Source organism: Pocillopora verrucosa, chromosome 11, assembly GCF_036669915.1.
Source record: "Pocillopora verrucosa isolate sample1 chromosome 11, ASM3666991v2, whole genome shotgun sequence".
In the NCBI taxonomy this organism is placed as follows: domain Eukaryota; kingdom Metazoa; phylum Cnidaria; class Anthozoa; order Scleractinia; family Pocilloporidae; genus Pocillopora; species Pocillopora verrucosa.
Window position 1 is genome coordinate 16,150,464 of NC_089322.1, and position 14,974 is coordinate 16,165,437.

General features: G+C 38.8%; 2 pseudogenes; both read left to right on the forward strand.

Moving 5' to 3' along the window:
* Positions 1 to 1,776: 1,776 nt before the first annotated feature.
* LOC131785282 (E3 ubiquitin-protein ligase TRIM71-like) lies at positions 1,777 to 5,055 on the forward strand (annotated as a pseudogene).
* Positions 4,516 to 7,697, forward strand: LOC136284215 (E3 ubiquitin-protein ligase TRIM71-like; annotated as a pseudogene).
* Positions 7,698 to 14,974: the final 7,277 nt, after the last annotated feature.

Genomic DNA, 14,974 nt, shown 5'->3' on the forward strand with positions numbered 1-14,974 from the left:
TTGAACGATCCTCATCCGAAAAATAAAGGCGAGAATAACAAGCGATGAAAACACACGTGCGCCGATGTTTAACGTAGTGTCGAATGGCAAAACCTCGGCAGAGACTGGCCCTTGTCCTCAGGGAAGATACCACTGACATTTAGAGTAACTGGACTGTGATACAAAGAAGGCCGCACTAAAAAGTTTTATTTCCACCATTGTCATGCTTCTATGCCTGTTACCGGCTTATTGTAACAAACCTGCCTTCTATGTAGAAAGGGCTTATCTAGATTGTTACGTGTTATCTTTTTCAAACTTTTAAATGCCGATTAACAACAGCATTAGGGGTCAAAATCTCATATTTGATGCATACACTGTATTCAAACAGCCTTGGACCGAAGGCGAGACCACATCAGCTTCACCCTCTGTTAAGCTGTCACCGAGCGCTTGAAAAGAGAAGAACTTAGCTAAGAAGGTGACTCCTCCATCTACTTTCAACTGAGTCTCTTTTTTTTTCGCTCATCATCCCCCCTCCCTTCCCCCGTTCTGTTCGCATGTGTTGAACCGGAAGACTGATGTTTGAAAGTTGCATGGTCACAAGAATAAAATGAAAATAGTGTGGCAGAGAAGAACTGCAGCAGAGCGTTTTTTTTTTAACTTTCACCTACATTTAGTTAACACTATTTCTGCAAAAAGTGGTTGGCTTTCCGAGTATCTGTGTACCTACCCCTCCCCTAACTCAACATTAACCCGGACTTATTATAGGTTGACTGTTTTGGGGTGAAGGGAGGGGTAGGTTCGTTGTTTCTCTGACGTTGATCCTAATCCATGATCCGCACCAAATGCGACACGCAAACGAATCAAAATAAGTTATAACCTTTAGAGAGCTAGTCTCCCTTCTCATAAGAAAGCAGATTTTAGTGACCTTTCCGTCAATGTCACGGAATTTCTAATCGTGACTGCACATCTGCTTAGTGTTACTCTCTCGCGCTCCCTTTCAAAAAGTTGAGAAACATCGAAATAAAAAACTGAAGCTAGCAAATACCGCTCGGTAGAGCACGAGATTCCTACCAAAGAGATCCGATTCGCTGCTTTTTAATAAAAAACTGTGCCAAACAAGTTTCTTGGAATCTCAACTCACTAAACGGCGATAAATATAGCCATGATAAAATGAGGTGGATGGTATAATTTTAAACGTTCGCAGCGTGTTCTTTTCGTGATACAATGGCTAGAGCGACACATTCGGTCGCGCTCTGAAATCGATATAATTACGCAGTGATAGAGAAAGTAGACAGTTGGTGAATAAAATTGAAATGCAAAACTGTCAATCTCTGCGAGAAGCTCACATAATTCTTAAGAGATCTAACTCGCTGCTTTAAATAGAATTCAGTTTCTTGAAATCTCAAACAAAACAGGGTGTGTTTCTCTCTGCAATTCGTGATGGAGACGCTTCCACAAAACCTCTCTGATAATTTTCGTGTGGAATCAAAAAAGTTTCTCGGAATCCCAAATTCACTAAACTACGGTAAATGTAGCTTTGATAAAATGAGGTTGATGGTACATGAACAAACGTTCCCAGCGTAGTGTATTTCGTGATACAGTGGCTAGAACGACACATTCGGTCACGCTATGAAATCGATTTTACTACGCAGTGAGAGAGAAAGTAAACAATGGGTGAATAAAATTGTAATTAAAAACTGTCAATCACGCGATCCTACAGAGATCTGCTTCGCTGCTTTAAATAGAATGCTAATCCAAGTTCAGTTTCTCGGAATCTCAAACAAAATAGGGCTGTGTTTTACTCAGCAATTCGTGATGGAGTCGCTTCTAAAAAACCTCAAGGAGCATGTAACATGCTCGATTTGTTTGGATACTTACACCAAACCGAAGACCATTGCTTGTCTTCATACGTTCTGCTGTGAATGCCTGGAGAGACATGCACTAACGAGCCAAAAACAAGGGTTTTATCGATGCCCCGAGTGTCAGGCACAAATTGGCATCCCTGAAGGAAAGCGTTTTGATAATCTGCCGAGCAGTTTTCTCCACAACAGTTTGTTGAGTCTTCTCGCCGTTCGACGCAGCGGCGAGGGAAATGAAATCAGCTGTAGTACATGCCAGAAGAAGAGCGCTGAGATCAACTACTGCTTTGATTGCGAGAAGTTTATGTGCCCAGACTGTGTGAAAGCACACGAAGTATTTCGAGAAACTTTGTTTCAAGGACACAAAGTCACACCAGTGCGACAGTTTCAAGCCACAGACTACGAGGCGTTGTTGAAACGGCAGTCATTTTGCTCCGTTAAGTATCATGAGAAAGAAGTGACAAAGTTTTTTTTGTGTGGGCTGTCAAAGCTGCGTTTGTCAGATTTGCATCGCCACTGATCACAAGAGCCACGATGTTGTTCCGCTTGAAAAGGCAGCGGACGATGAAAAAGCAAACATCATTGCCCGAGCTGAGCTCGTAAAAGAGAAGAAAGAGGTCTGCCGAGATGTTATTCGTGAATTTGAGAACACGGAACATGAGTTGGAAACAAATATTACCACAGCTAAACGCCAAGTCTCTCAAGCAACCGAACAGATGATGGGAAAGCTTCGCCAACTGGAGCGTGAAGCCATTACTGTCCTCGAGAAGACTCGCGTGTCAAGGATTGAGAAATTACATTCTGGAAAAGCATCGGTTGTGTCTTTTGAAAAGCAACTTGACCAAGCATTTGAGTTCAGTAACAACCTGGTTGAGAGAAGCTCAAGTTCAGACATAATGCAAAACAAAAAAAATGTAGAAGAACGAATCGAAGACCTCATCAAGACCACAATGCCAGCACTTCCGGTTAGCTCGTATGTAGAATTTGTGACGACATGTGAACCAGAGAGTTTGAGTCTGGGATTTACGAAATTCAGCGAAACTGATGTGCAAGGATCGGTCATGGAAGGACTGGATCAGAATTTTCAAACTGGTATAGAGGCAGAGCTACTAATTTGTCCCAAAACAAGCGAAGGAGAAATCAGAAACACTCAGCACACAGATCGTGTTGAAATACACATAGACCCTGCCGATCAGGTGAGGAGTTTGGCGACGAGTGAAAAAGAGGATGGAAATTTCCAAGGAAAATTTGTAGTGAAAGTACCAGGTACTTATAAAATAGAAGTAAAGATAAATGGACAGAAACTTGCCAAGAGTCCATTTTCTATTCTGGTTAAAGCACGAGAGTTAAATGTTGTAGGCAAGTTAGACTTTCAGGGAGAAACGCTCCAAGCTCCAGCCGGCATTGCAGTGAATAGCAAAGGTGTTATTGCTGTGGCTGATCATAGAGGTCACAGTGTCCTGGTATTTGATGAGACAGGAAAGTTTGTGCGAAAACTTGGTTCCTATGGAGACAAGGATGGACAATTAAACAAACCAGACGATCTCACGTTCATAAACGATGACGAGATTCTGGTGGCGGATCAATTGAATCACCGAATACAGCAGTTGAATGTACAGACAGGGAACTTTGTAAAAAGCTTTGGAAAAAAGGGAAGTGGAGATGGAGAGTTTACGAATCCCGTAAGTGTTTGTACTACAAGTGATGGATGTTTTATCGTTGTAACAGAGTATGTTAACAGCAGAATTCAGGTGTTTACGATGGATAGTGAACCTGTGTTTAAGTTTGGAGACAGCGGCCCAGAAAAACTGGATCATCCAATCAGCTGCGTTTATTGCAAGGAAAAGTTCTTTGTAACTGATCTCAGAAATAACTGTGTGAAAGTGTTTGATGGGAAAGGGCAGTTTTTGTACAAGTTTGGAGAAAAAGGAAACGGTGATGGACAGATTTATTCCCCTTATGGCTTATGTGTTGACAAAGATAACAACATTTTCTTATGTGAGAAGGGAAATAATCGCGTTGAACAGTTTACATTGGAAGGAACTTTCATTGGAAAGACAAGTACTAATATTCAATTTGGATTGCCCTGGAGTGTTACCCCAATGCTAGATGGTCGGATTTTAGTCACAGACTTCAAAGAGAAAGAAGTTTACGTTCTGAAATGAGTACCCAATTTTTGAAAGGAACAATCAATTCTTCGTAAGCAAACCTTTTGCGAATATCTTTAGGTTTTTATTACTTTCAATTATTAATTTACGGAAAATTGTGACCTGTCATGTGTCGCAAGAGAATTCGAAAGAAAATGGCTAGAATTGGCAAATTACCTTCTTATTTTTCTTAGAGATTGTCGATGCGTCACTTCATTAATGTAATTTTTTGTGTTGTAAGTTGATTATAGCGAAAGGATTGAGTGGAGTCCAATTGTTGGAAACTGTACGATACGTTAATTATTCCTATTTGATTGACATTTATGAGTGATTTCGTTTATCTACACATAACCAATATGTATGCGGCACGAGTTTTATCGCCCCATATATGGCACTGTTCTACGTGTTTACAACGGGACGTTGAGTGTGTGTTTCCTTCGAATAAGTCGAGAGTTGTGAGTGGGAGTTAACCGAAGCATTTTAGTAAAATCTTCAAATCAAGTGAATAACTCGTGAGTTAATAAGGAAGCATGGTACAGCTTTTTCACGTTTTCGACACAATTCGGTCTCTAATCATTCTGGAGAGTGACAAAATCGGACAACTGCAAAGCGGGAATCCGATTTGTCAATCACGAGTTAGAAAGCAAGCAGACATCAGTTATACGTTTAGTATCTGTAATCACATAGGCTCGAGGGCACTTATGATTACTTTTTTATCACATTAAGTGCTAAATTTTTGAGGGAATTGCATTCACGCACGATTTCCGTGGAATGAAGCCCTTTCAATACCGCTACAAATGTCAAAACACTGATCAATAGACTCGATGAACATTTTATTCTCAAAATATAGTTAACAACGGCTTCACTCAGTTAAGCCAATCAATACCTAGTTGCCGCTAACAGCAAAGAGGTTCAATCAGCAGCAAGTGACTAAGAAAAGATTCCCTTTTCCTCAGCCAATCAGCATTCAGTAATTTTGCCCCGCACGTGATACGTAAAACATAAAAAAAAAAAAACAGTTAACTCGCCGAAATGCGCGACGACAGCGAGTGCATATGATGTGCGCTGTCCACTTACACAGGCATGATGTGTCAACTGTTCTATTCAATTGTCCAATTACAAGCATGACACCTACGCTGTTCATACATTATAAATTAATTGAATAAATTACTAATATTGTAGGCTATTTTCCACTGTATTCATGAACTGTTCTACAGTGCTCACCCATTAGGTTTGTATAGTGTTGGCCATTGTTGAAACAAATATCTTACTGAATCCATTGTGAATAAATTTACTCGTTTGATTGGCAAAAGTGTGTTACTGTGCAACAAGAATGGCTGCCTGAGCACTAGATAAATTTTCTTGTTTTTTTGCACTAAAATCTCTTCTTGGATGAAGTAGCCTATTTAGGATTTTATTTTGACTTTGCCAGATTGCATTAGTTGAAAGCTAAGATGTGATGTTCACGACAACCCCTTCCGCCTGACTTGGTTCGGTTTAAGTGCAAAGTTAACCAAGATGTTTTGTTGCAAATTTTCATTGTTCAGAGACGGAGCAAATTAGATGAAGTAACAGGGAGGACTGGGGAGGCTGATGGTTTGGGAGGCATTCCAGCTACACAGCCTCCCCTCACCACACCCCTGGAAAGACGAGATATTCCTCCACAACTGAGCATGACACTGGAGCACATTATGGGACAGCTGGATGTGCTAACACAGGTTGGTCGTGAAAACATATCGGAACAGGAAATTATTTGTAGAAACCAAATTGCATCAGTTGAAAGTGGGTGTGGGGTGGGGATGCACTTCTGTTAATAACCCCATCACGCTGCCATGCATTGGGGAGAATACCAGAGGTTGAAGGGGGACCATGTCAGGGGAAAAGGAGCGAAAGGGTGTGGCCCGATGAAAAGCTGACACATATCAATTACGAATCAATATCCATTTTAAAACATCCTTAAACAAGACAAGAGACTTTGAAACGGGGGGCGTGGCTTCCATACTGTATTCAATTTTTGTTAGTTCCTTTTACCAGCCTTTGAGAAGCATGGTCTCTTTTATCTTGAATCAGGAATTTTTTAAGGGGGGGGGGTGGGTGGTGGGAAAGCACTACAATCGTTCTCTCTCTACCCTCCCCCTTGAAAAAGGACCACCTGATAGCAAGATTGAGCTCATTTCTCCAACAGCAATTGGCTGTCAAGTCCATAACCGCCTTCGGGGAAAAAGGTCATGGACAGTCTCGTATGATTTTTTTTCTTCTACAATTAAGAGGCAAACTTTTGTGCAACGTGGAGATGTATTAGCTTTAGCTTGTACGAAATGATATTTGATTTTTTAAAAACATTTTTCATTGTAGGGGAGAGATTGTCATATTCAGTGAGCCACTTTTTCTTACGGACGGTTTCAATTTTGGAACAAAGGCTGACGATGACTGATAATAAACTGTGAGAATGCCTGGATAACCAACAGAAAATAACTCTACAGATCAGACCTAACGAGTAGCGCAATACAGCACCAGAATCTAGAGACCTAATCTTTAGACATGTTCAGAATTATTTTAAGACTAGTCTTTGTATGGTAAAATTGTAAACTATAAAAGAAATTTTCAGTTGAGTTTCGAAAATAGTCATGGATATAGTCGTAGGCATTGGTTTAGCTTGACTTTAGTCTGTTATTGGTTTCGAAAGCTTATGCCGCCCTCTTGACCAATCAGGTACGAGCCTTATCAAGATCAAGGGTTGGAGTTGGGCCATTCGGACTGGACTGAAAAAGAAGATGGAAATTTCCAAGGAAAATTTGTAGCGAAAGTACCAGGTCCTTATAAAATAGAAGTAGAGATAAATGGAGAGAAACTTACCAAGAGTCAATTTTCTATTCAGGTCAAAGCACGAGAGTTAAATGTTGTAGGCAAGTTGGACTTACATGGAGAAATGCTCCAAGGTCCAGTCGGCATTGCAGTGAACAGTAAAGGTGTTATTGCTGTGGCAGATTTGGATGGTCACTGTATCCTGGTATTTGATGAGACAGGAAAGTTTGTGCGAAAGATTGGTGGTCAAGGGGACAAGGATGGACAATTTAAAAATCCAGTGGACGTCATATTCCTAAACAATGATGAGATACTAGTGGTAGATGGAGGTAATAACCGAATACAGCAATTGAATGTATAGACAGGGAACTTTGTGAAAAGCTTTGGAAAAAAGGGAAGTGGAGATGGAGAGTTTGAGGATCCTACAAGTGTTTGTATTACAAGTGATGGATGCTTTATCGTTGTAGTGGAGTATGTTAACAGCAGAATTCAGGTGTTTACAATGGATGGTGAACCTGTGTTTAAGTTTGGAAACAGTGGCCCAGAAAGGCTAGATCATCCACTCAGCTGCGTTTGTTATGAGGAAAAGTTCATTGTAACTGATTGCAATAATGACTGTGTGAAAGTGTTTGATGAGAGAGGACGGTTTTTGTACAAGTTTGGAGAAAAAGGAAATGGTGATGGACAGATGAATGAGCCGTATGGCTTATGTGTTGACAAACATAACAACGTTTTCTTATTTGATGGGGAAAATAATCGCATTCAACAGTTTACATTGGAAGGAACTTTCACTGGAAAGACAAGTACTAATATTCAATTTGGATGGCCCTAGAGTATTACCACAATGCTCGATGATCGGATTTTGGTCACAGACTTCAAAGAGAAAGAAGTTTACATTCTGAAATGAACGCTCTTTTTTGAAAGTAACAATCAATTCTTTGCAAGGAACCTTTTGCAAATATCTGTAAGTTTTCTTGTTTTATATGTTTGCGGAAAATTGTGACATGTCACGTGTCGCAGGAGAATTTGAGAGAAAATGGCTAGAATCAGCAACTTGCCTTCTAATTTTTCAAGGAGAGTTCAAAGAATTGTTGATTCGTCACTTCAGAAATGTGATTGTTTGTGTTTTTAATTAATTATAGTTATAGGACTGAGTGGAGTCCAATTTGGTCTGTAATCATACGAGTGATTAACAAAATCGGACGACCACAAAGGGGTAGTCCCATTTGCCAATTACAAGTTTATGAAAGAAACTAGACATCGGTTATTTGTTTTCATGAAAAGATAACGGTTCAGTCGCTGAAATACGTGACAACAGCGAGTGCTCATGACACGCACTGCCCACTTACGCAGGTATGACATGTCAAGTGTTCCATTCAATTGTCCAGTTACAAGCATGACACCTACACTGTCAAAATGGTACTCAAATTGAGCTGGTGATAACCAGTCACATGCAATAATTTTGTTATAGTTTTGATTGACCACTAAATTGATTTCAAACGAGATTAAGCTTTGTAACCACTTAAAGATGTAGGACTATTGTAAAGGCATATCAACTTTACATTTTTTCAGAATATTTAAGTAGAATTTTCCATGAGCATATTTTGGTAGAGTTTTGGCTAAGTTTGATAATAGTAATTCTCTCATCAGATGGAGCGTGCCTCTGTATCAAATTTTTAAATTAACACATTGACAGCAGTTTGCATGATTAAGCTGTAAACAATTTAACAATTTCATAATACTTCATTACTTTTGGAGGAATAACATTTAAAATGTTATTAGAAACCGTCTAAAGACTGAGGAGTGTTTTGAATGCATCAAGTTTGCATCTCTACTTAGCTATTTAATACATGGAGGAGTTTTCATGAATAAGTTCCTTTAAGTATTATGAAAATGCATATTGATTGAATGAATTTCTGATATTACAGGATATTTTCCGCTGTATTATAGACTGTTCTACAGTGCTCATCCTTTAAGTTTCTATAGCATTGACCATTTATAAAACAAATATGTTATTGAATGCATTGTGAATAAATTTACGTGTTTGATTTGCAAACATGTGTTACTGTGCAACAAGAATGGCTGCATGAGTAATAGATAAATTATCTTTTTTTTGTACAAAAAACTCTTCTTTGGATGAAGTAGGCTATTGTGAATTATTTTCTGACTTTGCCAGATTGCATCAGTTGAAAGCTAAGATGTAAAGTTCATGAGAACCCCTTTTGCATTGCTTGGTTCAGTTTAAGAGCAAAGTTAACCAAGATGTTTTCTTGCAAATTTTCATTCTTTAGAGACAGTGCAAATTAGATGAGGTAACAGGGAGGACTGAGGAGGCTGATGGTTTGGTAGGCATTCCAGCTACACAGCCTCCCCTCACCACATCCCTAGGAAGAAGAGATATTCCTCCACAACTGAGCATGACACTGGAGCTCATTGTCGGCCAGCTAGATGTGTTAACACATTTTTGGCGCGCAAACATTTCTGAACAGGGAAGTATTTTAGAAACCAAGAGCCTTGGGGGTGGGGTGGGATGGACTCCTGTTAATGACCCCATCATTGTGCTACCACACTTTGAGGAGAATACCAGGGGTTGAAGAAGGACCCATGTTAGGGGGAAAGAAGCAAAAGAGTTTGGCCCATTGAAAAGTTTACATATATCAGCTATGAATCAATATCCATTTTAAAACACCCTTCCTTAAACAAGACACAAGTCTTAGAAACGGGGGGCACGGCTTTTGGGTACCCAGTTTTTGCTACTACCTTTTACCAGTCTTTGAAAAGCATGGACTCTTTTAGCTTGAATCAGGCAGTTTTTTTTGGAGGGAGGGGATGGTAGGGAAGCACTACAATTGCTCTTTCTCGTTCTTCCCCCTTCCCTTAAAAAGGAGCACTTGATCGTAACATGGGGCTTAGTCGGGAAAGAGGTCATGAAAGACGTCATGAACAGTCTCGTATGATTTTTTTTGTACAGAGACGAGGCAAACATTTCGTGCAACGTGGAGATGTATTAGCTTACGCTTGAACGCAGTGATATTTTATTTTTTTAAAGACATTTTTCAGTGAAGGGGAGAGACTTTATTTTTCATCGAACCCTTTTCCTTGCAGATAGTTTCGATTTTGTAACAAAGGGTGACGATGACGGAAAATAAACCACGAGAATGCATGGATAACCAGCAGAAAATAACTCTACATATCAGACCTAACAAGTACCGCAATACTTTGTCGAAAATAGTCAATGATTCTATTGGTTTAAATTAACTTTAGTCTGTTATTGGTTTAGAAAAGCTGTGCCGCCCTTTTGACCAGGAAAGAGCATTCACATATTTCCAACGCTTCAGGCTCTTTGCCAGTTTTTTTCTTTGAGTTATCTTTGGTTTTTTGCTAATTTCTTTTGTTAGAGCAGTTTCCAACTGAGAATCAAAAGTGATGCTGGATTGTTTTCATACCATATAAAGTTACTACGGCAGCACAAGAACCGCAACTAGATGAATTAACCAATTTATTTACTATTTATACCGACATTTGCTGTATATTCAAACTTTCAAAACGCGCACAACGACAGCATCAAGGAGCAAAATTCCCTATTTTGTGCAAACACTGTCCGAACAGACTGAGTTCCGAAACGTCTAAATTCAGTTAAAAGTTCAAAACTTTGCATGCTGATCAACACAGTTCGCGTGTTTCCAGTCGAGGAGCGATGTAAGCGTGAGAATGGTCCGCAATAAAACAAAACATCACTTCCCTTTCATTCCTGATTTCCGTTTTCCTTTTCCTTATTCCTGATTTTGCCAACGAAAAGCTACACCCGAGTTTGTCCGATTTTGTGCGAAAGATTTCCGAATATCGTGTCGTACTGTTAAAATGGCCGCTTGGAGAGTACTTCAAGAACACTGGAAGAATCTTGAAGTGGTATAAGAGGCTTTTGCACACTGAAACAGAGGAGAAAAATGCTCTGTTATGATCCATCTCTACAACCAGAAAAAATTTTGCTAAAACCGACTGTCACTCGTCTCGGACGCAGTAATGAATATTCAGATGTTGTTATTGACAGTGTGATATCTCCTTTAATGATCAGTCGTGTTCACGCTAAACTTCATTTCAGCAATGGAAAACTCAGAATTGATTGTAAAGGACTGAACGGGCTGCTAGTCAACAAAACAAAGCGTAGCTCTGCTGTCCTATGCGATGGTGATGTTGTTGTCTTTAGAGGTGCTGGCGTTCAAACGAAAGAGGGACAGAGTTTATCAGCTTACGATTCGGAGCTTGTGTATGTTTTTAATGAGGTCTGCCAGAATGATTCTGAAGAGGTGGGCTCCCTTGGGGAAGGATCAAGCGATGGAAGCGTGCGAAGGCGAAGCAAACGGAAAAAAAGCCCGCATCACTAAGTGAAGGAGTGAGGTATGGGTACATAACACTCAGAAGTAGGGGTAGCAATGATGGAGAGTAGGGTCACTTAACCTAGAAAAGGAGTGTAGGGTACTAGACAGAGAAATAAATACTCTGGAAAAAAATTTCAAGGGGGTGGTGTAGGTTGAGATCATAGAAATTACAACAACCTCTTGCCTCTTTCGCTTCCTTAGCAGATACTATTTTTTCTGTAACTCTTAAGCGGGATCAAGATCATACCCCAGTTTTTTATTAGTTTGTGATTTTGCATGAACACTATCATCTTTCTTCCAAGGGTCAAATACACATTTTCCCCAAAGGTGTAGGGGCATCTTCATATCTTAAGTTGGGGGGCCTGTTTCTTGAATTACTGTCCCAGTAACTTAACAGGCCCCAAACCATATTTTAAAGTCAATATTTAAGCCAATAGAGAAGCAGATTCTAACAACCCTAAGCAGTTCATTTTTAGTATTTTGTTGATAGTTGTATTGTATAATTTCATAACTTCTGAAACCCTCATCTTGAATGAAAACAGACAGCTGTACAGGCCTCTTAAGTAACCAGGATCTCCCGAAACAGGTTCCCACTCATTACACCTCCTTAACATAACCATTTTGTTGTATGTGTTCCTAAAATCAAGTTCCAGACTGCTAAAAATAAGACCAAGTGTCAAGACCTAATCTGAACTTCCTTTTGAATGTTGATAGGCCTGTCAAACTTCTAATATTTTTGTAATTTTCAGCTCTCCATGTGAAAAGAAGACTAAAGGCAGCATGGACGATAAGCAGGTAGATAAACTTGGGCTTCTGATTTAATGATTATCAAGCGGCAATTATTACTATTTTTTTATATCATTTTTAAAGAAAAGGCAAAGAGAAACTGACTTTTAATCCTTAGCATAGTTATACACAAATTTACCTTATATCTTTACCACTGAAATTAAATTTATAGGGTTATGACCCTAAGGACAGGTTATCTTCAGAGATCTAACCCAAACCATGGTTTTACACATTCAGTGGATCCAAGGCTTTCTCTATATATAACAGGGTTGTTGATTTTATTAAATTGTCATCTCCATCTACTGTTAGCTTTTGGCCCTCTTGACAATGTTCACAAAAACAAATGTTCAGATGAAAGTTCCAGCTAAATTGAAGATTATTTAGGATGAAGTCTTGTGAAATAATGGCTAAACTTTGTTTAAATAATCAGATCAAGAAAGCAGCTTCTATAGATAAGTCATCTTAACCCGTAACCTTTTAACCCCTAAGGGTGATTAGCATCTAATTTCTCCTTACCATATCACCCTTAAATCACACATTAAAGTTGTGAGAGTAAAGGAAACAACCAGCAACTTAAGAAGTCCTTGATTGTGAAACAAATTCTCCTTGTCAGCACCTTTGGGAATGTATAGAGAACAGTATAGAGAATATGCACAGTGATGTTTGGGTGTAAAGGTTTCAGGTAAATCTGTTTGGTCATGTGAAATGATTTGACAGCACATTATTCAACCACACACAATAGTAGAATGTTTTGATTCAGAAACAACAAAATAGTCATAGGTCAAACAGAGTCATTATTTCATAAAAACTTGTGTAATCTTGAATTGCAAAGGCATAATGTGTGGACTCTATCCTATTGGTTCTTAAATTGAGCTTCTAAACAATCACATTTGAGAATTTTATTTCAGTTTGATTCACAAATGTGATTGTATTGGTTGATATAATGGAATGTTAATGAAGCAAAAAGTATTGAAGTTATTTTCTTGTTTCTACTTAGTCATTCAAAAGACTGTCCAAACTGTAGAGCAAAGGCTCAACTCAAGTCTGCTCAGTACCAGTGAAGGTGAGTGAATCCTTTACACCCTAACATCAGTATGCATATTCTCCATACTGTTTGCTCTACATTTCCTAAAGTGCTGACAAGGAGAAATTGTTGAACAATCAAGGGCTTCTTTAATCAGTGATTATTTCCTGTATTTTCATGACCTTAATGTGTGATTCGGGGATGATATTGTAAGGAGAAATTAGATGCTTGTTACTCTTAGGGTTCTAAGGGTTATCAGTTGGAGGGGTGATTAGAAAAGAGCCTTAAGGTTATTTTTTATGGAACACCAACTTCTTCTTTCTTTTTTGTGAGGTAATACAAAACAATGTGGAAGGAGAATCTTTTAGTTCATCACAAGTCATTTAAGGCTTTTTTTTTCTCTTCACTTCTTCAATTTTGTTTGCACAGTTAGTGAAAGTTAAGGTGAATTGTATTCTATAAGACATTCTCATGTTATTTAAGGGTAATGTTTTGTCAGATTGTAGCATCGTAGAATAGGGGTGGATTTTAAACACTGTACTTGAGATGCATTTCCTTGTCTGTCAAGACCAGTCTGTGTCTGGTCTAGATGCATTCTCTACAAGTTTAACATGCATATTTTTGTGCTCTTATCAGTGAACCGCTCTATAAACTTACTCAATGACTCAATTCTTATTCACATGTAAACAATTTTTTTTTTCATTTCTGTGACATGTTCTGTATTTTGCATATCAGAGACAAGAATTTAATTGTAATGATAATGAGTAAGTGCTAAGCTTTCTGTTTGACCTTCCAGGTGCTAGACAATACAATTAAGATTAAAAAAGCAAAATCAAATTTACCAGTATTGCTTTTTCATGTCATTTCACTTTTGTTTAAAGAAAATTGCATGTAATATTTTTTTTGTCAATTCTCTGAAACATATCAGATATTTTTGTCTTCAAGATTGTTCTTGTTTGTTTGTTTTTAATTTTTTAGCTGCTTAACCCTTTCACTCCCAAGATCTAATTAGTAATTCTCCTTACTATACGCCATACAATTCTTATGATGTTAGTTCAGAGAATTTGGTATTGGATCAACTAATAATCCCATGATTGACATTCTTCTCTATTCTTGTCACTTCCCTGCTTGATATTGTATTGATATTGTAAGGAGAAATTCTGTCTTGGTCACTTGTGGGAGTGAAAGGGTTAAGCCTCCTACATGTGACTGGTAGTGTGTTAAATAGCTTTTTGTGATGCTTTCAGTGCTACTGACTCCCACAGAAAAAGAGCAGCATCCCCATCTGTACCCACACCCCATACTCATGACCCCCTCCAAGGACTGCACCCGAAGAGGCTGCTCCCAAGGTAAGTCTGGACAAGCTGTGAATTCATCAAATAGGAAATTATAAGATTAAATAAGAAGATTAAATATGAGATGGCAGCTTAACCTGTTCTCTTAAGAGTGATCGACTAGCATCTAATTTCTCCTTTCAATATCACCCCTGAATCAAACATTAAGGTCATGAGAAAATAGGAAATGATCACAAACTAAAAAACCCTCTTGATTGTTAATCAAATTCTCCTTGTCAGCACCTAAGGAAATGTTTAGAGAGCAGTAGGGAGAATATGTATGCTAATGTTAGGGAGTGAGGGGTAAATGTCTAGAGCTCTGAGTTCAAGACTTGGACATGTTGCTGTGTTGTGTTCTTGGATGAGACACTCTACTTTCACAGGGTTCTCTCCACCCAGGATTATATATGGATACTGCTGTCAAGGAAACCTGATGAAATGCTGGGGGGTAACCTGCAATGGACTGACATCCCATCTGGGAAGGGGGGGGGGAGGGGTGTAAAACCAAAACCTAAAAAATCTCATAGACCAACCAGATGAAAAGAAAATAACATGAGCAGGTGATAAGAACTGACATTGAAAACAAACAAACTGGCTGAGGGGCAAGAAAATGAGAGTGATCAAGATGAGAGCGATATTTTTTTATCCCTCTTCTCATTAG